Source organism: Aythya marila, assembly GCF_965140915.1.
Source record: "Aythya marila genome assembly, chromosome: 3".
NCBI lineage: Eukaryota > Metazoa > Chordata > Aves > Anseriformes > Anatidae > Aythya > Aythya marila.
The window spans coordinates 55,436,727-55,449,389 of NC_139044.1; the positions used below are offsets into that span (position 1 = coordinate 55,436,727).

Sequence of the window (12,663 nt, forward strand, 5' to 3'; positions counted from 1 at the left end):
TTCAGCTCCCTTAGCTCAGTTAATTCTCCTCACTTTATTTTCAAATGTTTATTTTCTGTTGTTTTAAGGTGCTGAGTCTGCCCAAGGAGGAGTCAGGCAGTAAGCAGAGGGATGAGGAGCAACCAAATCTGGGAAAACAGATTGGAATAGATCATGGGAGTGTTGGAAGTTAAGAAATCTTTGTGACATTGGCTGCTTTGAACAGTTTGCTTTCCTGGTAGGACTGTGCCTTTAGTTCCTTCATCTGCTACAACAGGAATCATGCTTGAGTACCTTACAAGATTGCTAAAAAGATTTTGTAACATGTTCATTCAAGACATTGTAAGTACTGAGAAAGGGCTTATAGAAGCAATTCCGCCTTGCTGTATGCTGAATGTGCTGCTATTTTGCTGTAAAGAAATATTCCTTAAGAGATATTACAAAGATATTGAGTTACCATAGATAACAGCAATTCTGCTGTCCCATGTCAGCTGTGTAGTCACTTAAGGAGGAGGAACTTCAACATCTGTAAACTGGTGGATTCCAAAAGATAGGGAATATTAATAGATGTCACTGCCAAATTTAAATGAAATAGTTCTGAAAATGTTACAGAACTTTGTGTGTATTTAGGAGAACATTTTATTTAAAAATAATGGGAGAATGTGAAAAAGTGAGCTGTTTGAGTGCTGCAATAAAATAAACTAAGAATTAAAAAGCCAGCATTCTGTCACTTTGTTGTGAAGCGCTGTGATAAATCGTAATTAAAGATAATAGTAAGGCCTCATTTGCTCTCAGAGCAAATGTCTAGTGCCCTGACATAGAGACAGAGAAATATTTTTTTTAAAGAAAGTTTTTCTGCTGCTGCTGGAAAAGGGTGAAGTGCTCCTAGTATTAATAATGCTGTGGGAAGAGCAGGGCTAGCTGCTTGAATCATTGAGGGTTGCTATGAGAAACCCAGTAGTGTTTCCATAGGGCATACCAATGTAATTATAGAAGCTTGCTTTGAAAATTGATAAGGCTTCAGTTATTTCTAGCTCTGCTTCAGAGCAAATAAACCAACAACAGAGCTGACCTGTGTGTATCCTGATCTTATTTGCAACTGCATGAGGGCTTACAGAAGATAGACTTGAGTTTGCTTTAAGTCTGCTAGAGCTATGGCTGATTTGGGCACAGTTCTGAGAAGCAGTAATGAAAGATATTCGCTATCCACCCAGAGCTGTTCTTTGTACTTGCCTTTTGGCTCTTGCAAGGAGAGCAGCAGATCCAAGAGTCACAGAACACGTTGTATGAGGGGAATGTTATGAAACTGTAGGTGCCGTGCTGCACTCTGCTTAAAAATGCTGATAAATTTAAATGTGGAAGCACTGAGCAGCAGTAATCCTGTGACATCTGTAAGGCTTTGTGTAGGAAACAAACGGTGCTTTAGTGTAGAGCATCCCAATGTATGTGCTCCCTGTCCCCGTGGGAGGCTGGCTGCCTAGCAGGGGATGCTGCTTGTAATCAGATCCCTGCAGCTCAGCGTTGCTCCAGCACGTTGGTCTGTAATCTAGTGATGCCTACCTTCATTTTACTGTTCCTATTGCTCTCTGTAAGACGGACTTCATCTGAAATGAAAATCTCTATGCACAGAAGTGGAAACTAAAGCTTGTGCGTTACTTTTATAAAAACCCACGTCAGTGGGTGTGATAAGAGTCATGGAAATATCAATTTTAACGTATGCAGTAGCATTTTCCAGATGTGAGCTTTAGTTTCTCAAACTATAATCAACAGAGGACGTGTGGTTTTTTTTTTTTTTTGTTTGTTTGTTTTTTTTGCTTCCATCAGTTACAAGGCTTCAGTTGCTAATATCAGCTGCAAAGAAATCTGATGGACTGGATATGATGTTATCATTTTAATGGTATTTTCCCTTAAAAAAAAAAATCCACAAATGTTGTTAATGCTGTTTCTTACATTAGAAATACATATTCAGTAGAAATAATAAAAATATTTTATATGCAAGAGACTCAAATGGACCAGATAGGCATTGTGGACCACTCAAAGCTGTCCTGAAAAACCAAGAGTGGAATATCTCTCCAAAATTTCTTTCCTGTTTCCAAAGAGAGTTTAATCCTCGTTCTACACTTTGATCATTCTTCAGAGCAAGAGAAAGAGAAATAGTTTGTGTGAAGCTGGCCCCTTTAATATTGTATATGTGTTGGCATCCTTTGGGTTTTATTTCCTTAAGGACGTTGTGGATGTACAGGGAAGATTAGAATAGTTGTCTTTTTTTTTTTTGCGGTTATCCATCATTACATTGTTTTCTGCTATTCTTTGTGATATATTTTGGGTGGATTACTGTCATAGTTACAATGTGGGGAATATGTGGAAGATATAACTTACAAACTATGAATCTGTCAGGTGTATTAATTTGTAAAATTATTTGTTCCTATATGATAATTACCTTTAGGGATTTGCTTTAAAAAAAAATGTTGAAAAACATAGCGGAACACTTATCCTTTTGCTATTCACGTTTGTTAATAAAGGTATAGCTCGTATTTTTGGAATATGCTGTTTCCTTATATTCTTCTACGATTTTGCAGTTAATGCACTGAAAGGCTCATTCAGGGAATGCTGAGTTGGTTACTCTTCCTTCTTCTCTCAGATGCTCCTAGTAGTCTTTCCATGTTCTACTTTGGCCAGCCACACAAGCGTATCCCAGAGAAACGCATTGCAGTATGGATGCATGGGGAAATTGCAGTGGCGGTAGTACCATTGTTGCTGCGATGGTCTATGGCTATAGGCAAGACAGGGTATTTAAGTGTAACATCTTTTTATTACATTGCTTTAGAAAGGTAGGCTGATTTCAGGCAAACAAATGATTTTTGATTCTGTGCAAAGTATAACAGTTCTCTCTTTTTATATTTTTTGTGGTTTTAATCAATGAAGTCATCACCTGTATCAAATATTATTTGAGGTTTTAGAACCACCAAGTAACTAGATTTTTTCCCATATTTATTTATTTTTAATTCTTTTAGGAATGTAACTTTTGTATTCTGACACGGTAATTTCTGTTCATCAGCCTTGTTTCGTGCTGTAATTCCATAGAACAGTAAGTGGAAAACAATGGCATTTTTGTTGTTGGGGTAGAAGTTCCCTGAAATGTCATTTTGGGGTATCTGATTTCAGAACCTGTGCGTCAGCTTTATGAAATACTGTATTGCATATTTTTGTCTGCCCTTTTTGTTTTGTGCATCTGTCTACAGGAGATCATATGTAATGGCTGTTTTAAATAAGTGCTGTGGTATAGACTTCGTTGCAGTCTACTTAGTAAAGATAAAAAAAGCATGTAGTTTTTTTCCGACTAGCCTCCTATTATTCTGGTCTGTGGATAATACATAGTTAATGGAGAAAGTATTATGGTGTCATAACAGCATTAGATACTGAAGTAGTATACCATCTTATGTTCCCTCAATCTCAGAAGAAGCTTGAATATACTGATCCTCTTAAGCCGTAGAATTGAACTCCTGAAGATGTTTTCATGTAATTTGTTTTAATAGACTTTGTGAGCTCAAGGGGACCACTGACACTGTGAGATTAAGATGTTACTTTGCCAAGCTGCTTACCAGAAAAAGCAGCAGCATTTTCCTTGAGCAGTTTGCAAGCAGACTTTTCAACATAGAAGAGGAGCCTACGCTACAGATGTGGAGTTTCGTAGTGGGAACGGTCAGGGTGGATTGTGTGTTACTAGTTTGTTTATTCCCTCTGGGTGTTCTGCTTTTCACCCTTTAATTATAGACATACAGAAATATAATTGAATATAGTAAATATTATGTTTTTATACAGATGTGGAGCTGTTTTGTCAAGTATTTACTAAATAGAAAAATAACTACAAGTATCTAGTAATTCTAGGCGTAGAAAGAAATCTTAAAGCCATCTGACATATAATATTTTCAAGTCAAAATTATTTATGAAGTAACCTCAGATTCCTTTTCTTTTCCAAATTGCTACTTTTGGCTAGAACTTGTAAATGTGATGGAATCCTAAGGAATTTATTATCATGTTCAAAAAGAGAAAAGGGCAAAAAAAAATGTCTGGAAGCTGTAGATTTAGCTGTTACGATGAATCTTTTGATTTTTACACTTCCTAGATTCTGAAGCTGGGCTTCACCAGAAAATCTCACTAGCGTAGATTAGGTGAAGATAATGAAAAGTATTGAGAGTGTTGTGTAGAAGAAGAGAAATAATTGGATCCAAGAAGTTGGCAGTTACTGTGTTTATATAACTTCCCAAGGAAAACAAGTGAAAATGAATTAAAGGACTAGTTATAAAGCAGTGAGAATATTACTTTTACTTTAAAAAAAAAAAAAAAAAAAGTCTATCTACAACATTTCTTTCTTGATGAAATCTGTTTGTTCCAAATAATATTTTCTATAACTTTGAGATTATAAATAGAAGCAAGCACTATCTGATGGTTGTAGTTATGAATTATATGAAGTTGGAATGTCTTGGGATGCTGACATGTTAAGAAATGGATATATCAATACAACTTTGAATGAATAAATTTTATATTAAAAATTATACCTGTCAAAGGCTTGCTTATTTGCAGATTGACAAAGCTGAATGGGAAGAATTGGCATCCCGACTAAATTTTAAGTTAATTCTAAAATAGAGTTTTATAAACAAAATTGAAATAGTCTCTTTTTTACAATGACAGCATTTAAGTGAAATTTTTTAGAATTTCTTTTAAAAATAACTAATTCCTTGAATATGCTTTTCCAGAGTTTCTGGACATCTTTGTTCATCTTCATCTGTGCTAATGTAACACATTTGATATCATTTTGAATGATAGAGCTCTTTGCAGCTGTCGCATACTGCCATGTACCTAAATCTTCCGTAAGTCTAACAGGAGCACTTGGCCAGGATGAAGAGAGAATCACTCTGTAAAGGTCTTCACAGTTATAAAAACACTTTGACACAGGACTGCTGTGCCAATTTACGTAGGTGTGGATCTCCCTTTCTGGCAGATATCCGGGAGAGTATTCCTGTGCATAGAGAGAGGATGCCTGCTTCTTGCTGGCCTCCTCGCCTCCGTTTGTAGAGGTGACCAGTCAACACTTGGCATATTAATGGAGACAAAGCACTTCAAAACCATCATTCACCTCCCTGGGCACGTATGTGCACAGCTAATCTGATGCCCTCCAAGCGTTGCTAGCGTGACAACTCACTTCTGTACTCAAGTCTTTGCTGTGTTGCAAGCACTCATTTAAAGATCCCAGCTTTTACAAAGGCCTCTTCAGAGACTCACTTCTCAAGTTTGCTACAAGGCAACCAGTCTTTGAGTCTGTCTTCATGATGTGATATTCTTTTAACCCAGAGCCAATTGCATAAGCTTCCAGAACCCTGAGGAGAAAATGTGGAATGGAAACAGAAGGGGGCAGTTAAGGGGAGGAGACGAAGTTGTTCCTTAACTTTGGATCTCTTATGTGACGGTAGGGACCTTGAAGGAGGTCCTCTGCATCTAGGCCACCAAGCAGTGGTTGTGAGATGGATGCAAGTCCTCCAACACAGGCTGAAATGTTCAGTTATGGCACATTTGAGGGACAGTCAAGACTAGAACAAAGTTTTTGATTACCCCACCCAAAGACTGAGAAATCAGAACTCCTTGAGAACTGTTCCTCTGATCTTGTATTTAAAAAAAAAAAATAAAAATCCATCCCACTCTGTGGGAAGTGCCTTGCTTCACAGCTCAAGTGGAGCAGCAAGGGGCTGTGCGGTGGGAAGCTGGTACCCACGGTCGGCCTCATGCCTGTGATTCAGCTTGCAGCATCACCCGGAGCTCCCTCCCTGCTGCAACGTGCTGCACTTGGTCTGCTCCACACCACGTTAAGTAGAAACCCACTGTTTAAAAAATTTCTGACTGAAACACGTCTTGCTGTCCAACAGAAATCTACTTTATGGGACTCTTCTGAGTTTTTAAAAACTGGTGGCTCCTGTTGTTTCCTTCAGTCACCTCCCCCTCCTGTTTTTTTATTATTTATTTTCAGGGTTGCAATGCAAGTGTCACATACAAAGGTGTATTGGGATTTTGGGGGAGGATAGCAAAACTTCAACGTATGTTCATAAGAAAGTGCTAAGAGAGCCTGTGGGCAGATATTGGAGATAATTAGGAACTACACAGAACTGCTGCAGGCTCAAGGGATGTTTGCAGGCTGCAGAGAGTTCCTCAGGGAAAGAAAGTGCTCTGTAATTACAGGCAAGGTCAGAGTAGTCAGTTCAGTGGAAATGGGGCTCTGGTGAAGATTTTTTGAATGTCATTAACAAGACAGTTGTTTTCACTTTTTAAATGATCGTCCTCTGCAGTACACATTGTGTAAGTGTTCTCTGCTGTGAAGATTTTGGCCCTTTTTTGAGAGAGATGATTCACACTTGGAAGTGAAGGGAATTTCTTGGTCACACTTTACATCTCTATTTGGCTCTAAAGATTTTAAATGTGTGCTTCAGTGGTGTAAGTCTCCATTTTCTTTAAAAGGGTAATATGCTTCATTGGTACATATGAAACAGATCTTTCAACATCTGAAGTGTTTCAGCCCACCTCAGGTTATTCAAAGGTGAGACAGGTGTCTTGGCCTTTGCTCCAGGACATTTTGGTGGCCATCTCAAATTCATCCCTTGATACAGACTTTTGATTTCTTTTCTTCTGAGGCTAATGCATGAGTTTAGAAACCCTCTGTGCCCAAATTTTATCCTAGAAAGCATTCAAATGGCGACATCCGTTGCAAGTTCTCCTTCCCTCTGTTTCTCCCTTCTGCCGTATGGCTGCACCTTCACAATTTTACCAGTGCAGCTGAATGTGGGACTGTGCTGGGACTGTGTCGGGGGTTGATTCAGCTTGAAACAAAAAAGGAAAAGTGCTTAAGTATGGCTCAAAGTGAGCAATCTAGGCCACTGTGGACTCTACCTCCCACCCTGATCTTGCATCAGGAGGATGCTGCTGCACGTGTGTGGTCAGTTGATTGAAGGCACTGATCCAGGTGGAAGTCAGATACTGTTTTAGGAGGATGTGTATTTGGCTAGCTCAGCTTGCTGAACTGTTTGGTTGGGAGGGTGCTAGCACCTCTGTGAGGAGAGGCTGGAGGGGCCTGGGTTGTCGCAAGGGAAGGGGAGAGTGGGACTGAATCCAGCAAACCAGATTTATGTTGGTTAGGCTGTTGTGAAACTTCATGTCTGAGCCTTTGAATTAGATCCTTTCCCTGATGTAGTTCACGCTGCAGCACCTTGAATGATTGTCCTGGCATAAATGAGGGCGTGGTGATGTGTGGGGGTTGAGAAAGAAGTGGTGAGGAGAAGAAATGTCTTCAGCTTCTTGCAGCTGGGAGTGTTTGACCAGTAACAGATTAAGTGGACTTGCAGCAGGCCTTTCAAAAACAGGTATAATAGTTAATCGGCTAAAGTAAGTGATTAAAAACAAAAGGCTAAGTATTATCTCTCTTATATCTTTTGGTAGTTTCTGTTTAGTTCAAATATCTTTAACTTTTGGCTGGGGTGAGACAATTTTGCAGTGCCTTTATCTCTTTCAAGTTCTCATGAGCAACGTAGCTGCTTGTCTACCTCACTTCCTCCAGAGGCCGGGTTTTAATAATTCACTGTCTTTCATGTCTTCAGGCCCCCGCCTTTTGGAGAACATGTAAATTTGGCAACTGCCAATTATTAGCTTCTAACAGTTTGCTTAAGAACCCTTGGTGTTTTTCTTGGAAGTATTTTTCCTGAAGGCATTTTTAATTTTTTCTTGCTTGTTCTTCCTAAGTGTATTTTTGATGCAACCCCCATTGAGTCAGATGGTGTAGCATCAAGTAGCAAAAGGGAGACGTATCTAATAGTTCTAGAGATAATACAAATGTTGCCCTTATCCTTCATATAAGAGAGCTGTGCCTGAGAAAAGGTCTTCCCCTTTTAGAAACGTATACAGTGTACAAATGCTGCTGCCTTCCCTGTTAAAAGAAGCCCAGAAGGTCATTCAGCACAGCAGCTATGATCAGCTATTAATGTTTTTACTTGGTGGAGGAGGTGGTTGTGTGTCAGAACATTGCATTGAAGTCAGTTCTGTCAGTATTCACGATGAATGTCTGCTGAGCAGCCGCTAATACAAGCTTCATTTCTCTCCATCTGCCAACAAATACGTTTTTCCATCTCTTTTATTTGCTTAACAATACATCACAGTGTCTAACTGACAGTGCAGCGTCTGCATTAATGGACTGGCAGTTAGGATCACAGTGCCTGGCGTTGCACCTTTGCTGCGGATGTGTTTCTGTGCAGCTCTGGTGGGGTTACAGACCTCCTCACATCCCCCGTTAGCACGGCTGCCTGTCCTGCCCTGCCCGTGCAGCTGTCTTGAAGCAGGGGAGGGACATCTAGAATTACCCAGGCATGAAAGCTGTGGAGAGAAAACCATTTAAGAGCATACAGAACAAACATTAAACATCATCTGACTTTTCTTCTCTCTTCCTCTAACTAGGAGTGAAGACCATTTTACAGCCTTATTGGTTTAGAAATGTCCTCCAAATTGTATGTTACATAATGTGAAAGAAATACGGAACATCAATGGCTTATAGTGCAATGAAAGGTGAATGAAGTAAGGATAATTAGGGGAGACGAGTGAAAGAAAAGGAAAAGCACTCGTTACTCAGTTCGAAATTACACTTTATCCCTATGGAATTGGCTCTTTTTTAGTAGGAAAAAAACCTTACCCCCAAACCAGTTATTCTTCCTTCCATGTACTTCAGCCTTGTAGCAACCAAGTAGTTCAATTTGTTAAATAGTTCTTATTCCTGTTAGACAGGATTTGTTAATTTATTTTCCTTTGTAAGTTGGGCTACGTAAACAACCAAGTGTGTCAGCTGGCCATCTCTCAGCTCTGAAGTGTACGGCCCATAATAGAATGACTGCACTATCAGAAGTGCCACTTGTGTAGTACTGTGTTCAGCAGTAACCTTGAAGGTTAATCCCACAGTCGCTGTTTGATAGCTAGTGGGATCATCTGCCATCAGCTTGTGCAGAACCATTTGTAGTTTGATCCTTCAAACCAAAATACAGTTTTGTGGTCTCCCTTTTTTTAAGTTTATTTTTTCCCATTTTCTCAGTGTCTTGCCATCTTTATGGATTCTGATGTATATCTTTTCCCATTTTAGTCTGCAAGGGGAGGGAAAACTTGTTTCCTTTGACCTCATGCAAGTTTGACAGGAAGGAAATTTGGTCAGGCTGAAAAAGCCTGAAATCTGGTAGCCTGACTTTTCACCTTTCAAAGACTCTGTAGCTTGCGGTTCTTTCCATAAGACTGCTGGGTGGTCAGAATCTTAAAAATGCAGCCTGTTGTGGTCGTGTTTTTTTAAAGATAATTTAGATATCTTGTGTACTTACTTACCTGAATTTGCCTTCTCTGCTTTCCTTCTTTTACCAGTCTCCTTATATTGTCACCTTCAGATGCTCTGCTCTGAAGCTGCGAAGAGTGAGGTTTTCAATAAACATGAAATGCTGAGGAGCTTGCTGCAGTATTGGTACACTTGGCTGTGCATGACTTCTTTCTGTCAACAAAAGAGACACCTCAATGAAAGATGCATGAGAACAAGCAAATATTTTTTCTGGTTGTCTAACTGGCTTAACACTTGCACTTTATATAAGTTAACAGAAGCACTTAGGAGGTAAAAATGATGAGTTAAATATTGACACTGAAATATGAGAGCCACTGTTAATAATTTTTTATTATTTTTAACTTAAATTAATATCTGAATTCATTCCCATAGTGTGGGAACATAACTTGTTGCTGGTTTTACATTGAAGAAAAGCTATATTGGCAAAGCAAAATTGAATTAAATAATTGTGGATCCTTTTTTTCTTTTCCCGGTGTTGCAGGCCTAATATGTTTTTGTCTCATTAGGTATCTCTGCCTAAGAAATGTTTTACATCAGTGGGCTGAGACTCAAAGCAGTATTGAAGAATGGTTTCAAGTAGCATCTCCCAGAACAGAAATTTTAATCTGCCCTTTAAGTGATAGTAAAAGTACGTTACTGCTATTTCTTGATATTTAGTGTCTGACTAGTGCTAGAAATAACTTAACAGTTAAGAAATAAAGTAATTCTTCAGGATCTAGTGAACTTCCAGGGTTGGTCCCTTCCCTGCCCTGAAGAATAGTTGCGTAAAGCCTGGTTATAAAAACCTACAATTGGAAATTTAGTTGGAGCATTTCATCTGAAAAACTAAGTTCTCTTTATATGGGAAACCCAACCTGAATTCTTACTAGTGGTAAGATTACACAAGCAACAGCTAGCTCTTATGTAATACTTCTTATTGTCAGTTCTTCCACATGCCTTGCAACAGAGGTAGTAACCATTAATTTGTGTTTTATTGTGGGGAAAAAGAAGGCAAAAAGCTTGCTTTGAACTAGTGGAACAGAGCAGGACTGTGGGACTGCTGTGATGGCAAAAGAGAAGGGGTGTGTGTGTCTAAATCAGATACTGATCTTCTTGGGGGAAGACAAGCATTTAAATATTTTAATTAGCTTATTTCTTAGGAATTACCGAGTGGGTGGAAATGAAGGAGAGGGGAATAGAAAGAATTAAACCTTAATGTATTTATGTAATCTAGATTTGGCTTATCTTTTCTGTACTTAATGCAACTGCCTTAGCAGTTTGTTGTTTTTTTTTTTAATTCGCCTGCTGAATTCAAACGCAACATAAAGGAAGTGTTGACCCTCACTGATTTAAACAAACGTCCTGTCTTGTAGGCAGGAGAAAGGTATACCTTGAAGGAAAGGTATTTGAATAATAGGTGAGTTTGTTCATTTTGTAGTTAGATTTTGTCGTCTCTGCCTGTCCAGCTTTCCTGCTGCAGTTAAAAGTATTTTAAGAAGAGAATACTTTGGTTTCTCTAATCCTAAAAGTGATTGCAAATGAGACTCAGATGAGAGAAGTCTGCTGGCCATGATGTAGAAGGGTCCTTTTCTCAAACTTGCTGATTTTCTATGCAGTGACTGAGGACAGGAATTGCATACAGAGGTTGTGCAAAGCCACTGGATCTACACTTGTATTTTAAAATCCGCTCAAAGTTACGGTGTTTTCACAGTTCAAACATTTCTGTTTACTTAACTCATACTGCTCTTACTGGTGTTTCAGAGACTTTTTAATAAAAAGTGTTGTTGCTTCTCTGTAGAATAAAGTTTGCATCATAATATAGATGCTGCTATTACAAAATGCTTACTCCTGAATGCAAATCTCTTCATTAGGAAGATGCCAGTGGGTAGGGAAGTAATAGCTCTGCTTTTCCAGATACAGGATCAAGTTTGTTTATAGGATAAATGCAGTTTTTCTTCAGACTATTGTGTTCTGATATTTTTTTCTTGAATTTTCTGTTCTGTGAACTTTCTTTGGAGTGCAATTGAAAAGCGCTGCAAATCTGGGAAATCTAAATGGCATTTCTTACATCCTCATCGTGGTATGATGAGGAAAAAAAAAGGTAACAACTACGATTTTTAAAACTCATTTAGTTGTAATTTTGAAAAGTCTGAAATGACTAACCAAACCTCATGGATAGTTTTCCTGGGAAGTATACTAGCCAAATTGTTTTGTAAACCATCGTATGGCCTTGCCTTGTTATCTACCTATCTATCCAGATCTATTTTAAAAATTAATATTGGTTCATCGATGCTAAACTAAAAAAAAGTAGTTATTTAAAAGGTGAGATTAATGCAGTGTTGTATGTAGTATACCAATTTTACAGTTCAAATGAATGTGACAAATGCAATTCTTAATTTAAATGAGTTCTCTTTAGCAGCATCTGTATAGATGTAATAACTGTTCATCTGCACTTCAGATATATCTTTGGAGTATCCCAGACACCCTTTTGTTTGATCTCTTCTACTCTAGTTATATGCTTTACATATAAACAGAATTGGGATATTTTTTTCCACTTTTTCAAATGGAGAATTACGTAGGATTTGAGTAATCTTTAAAGTCCATCTGTATTTACTCAAACATCTAGACTTTAATTTTGTAGCATGTTAGACTTCCTGAAAGCAGTAATAGAAAGACAGATGACTGCTTTATTCGAGACTGTTAAGTTTAACACACTTCCTTGTGGTTTGGAGCATCTCTTAGATGAAAAAGGGCTCAGAGGGCCAGGGCTGTTCAGACAGGAGGGGAAATCTTGAGGGGGATCTAATCCATATCTATAAATACCTGAAGGAAAGGTGCAAAGAGGATGGAGCTGGGCTCTTTTTGGTGGTGCCCAGTGCTGGGATAAGAGGCAGTATGCACCACCAGCTGGAGCACAGGAGGCTTCCCCTGAACATCGGAGGCACTTACTGTGAGGGTAGGGTTATCAAACACTGGCACAAGTTGTTCAGAGATGTTACAAAATTTCTGGACACGTTACAGATGTTACAGAATTTCTTGGAAATCTTCAAAAGCTGCCTGGATGTGGTCCTGGGCAGCCTGCTCTGGGTGGCCCTGCTTGAGCAGAGGGTTGGACCAGGTGGCCTCCAGAGGTCCCAGCCAGTCTGTGAGCCTGGTTTTGTCTCTTGGGATCTAACTCTGTGTCTGTCCTGCCGCTGTCACCTCCCTTCCCAACCCTTGCCCCACAAAGTCGCGATCATTTCCTAAGAGTTTTCCCCAGTGACTGTGGCCAACGTTTTTTTTCCTAATGTATCCTTCCTGGA

At 39.0% G+C, this 12,663-nt stretch overlaps 1 protein-coding gene across 9 annotated transcripts in view; it reads left to right on the forward strand.

The window, feature by feature from the left end:
• Window positions 1–12,663, forward strand: part of TULP4 (TUB like protein 4) — a 155,704-nt gene that overhangs the window by 14,500 nt on the left and 128,541 nt on the right. For 2 of the 9 annotated variants that reach the window (XM_082756602.1, XM_082756604.1), the window contains exon 3: window positions 69–217. The exons of 6 other annotated variants lie outside the window; for them this stretch is intronic. The gene's annotated coding sequence lies outside the window, so the exon portion shown is untranslated. Of the gene's footprint in view, window positions 1–68; window positions 218–9,898; window positions 10,011–12,663 lie in introns of those variants that run through there. One more of the 9 variants, XM_082756606.1, reaches the window with a different exon arrangement.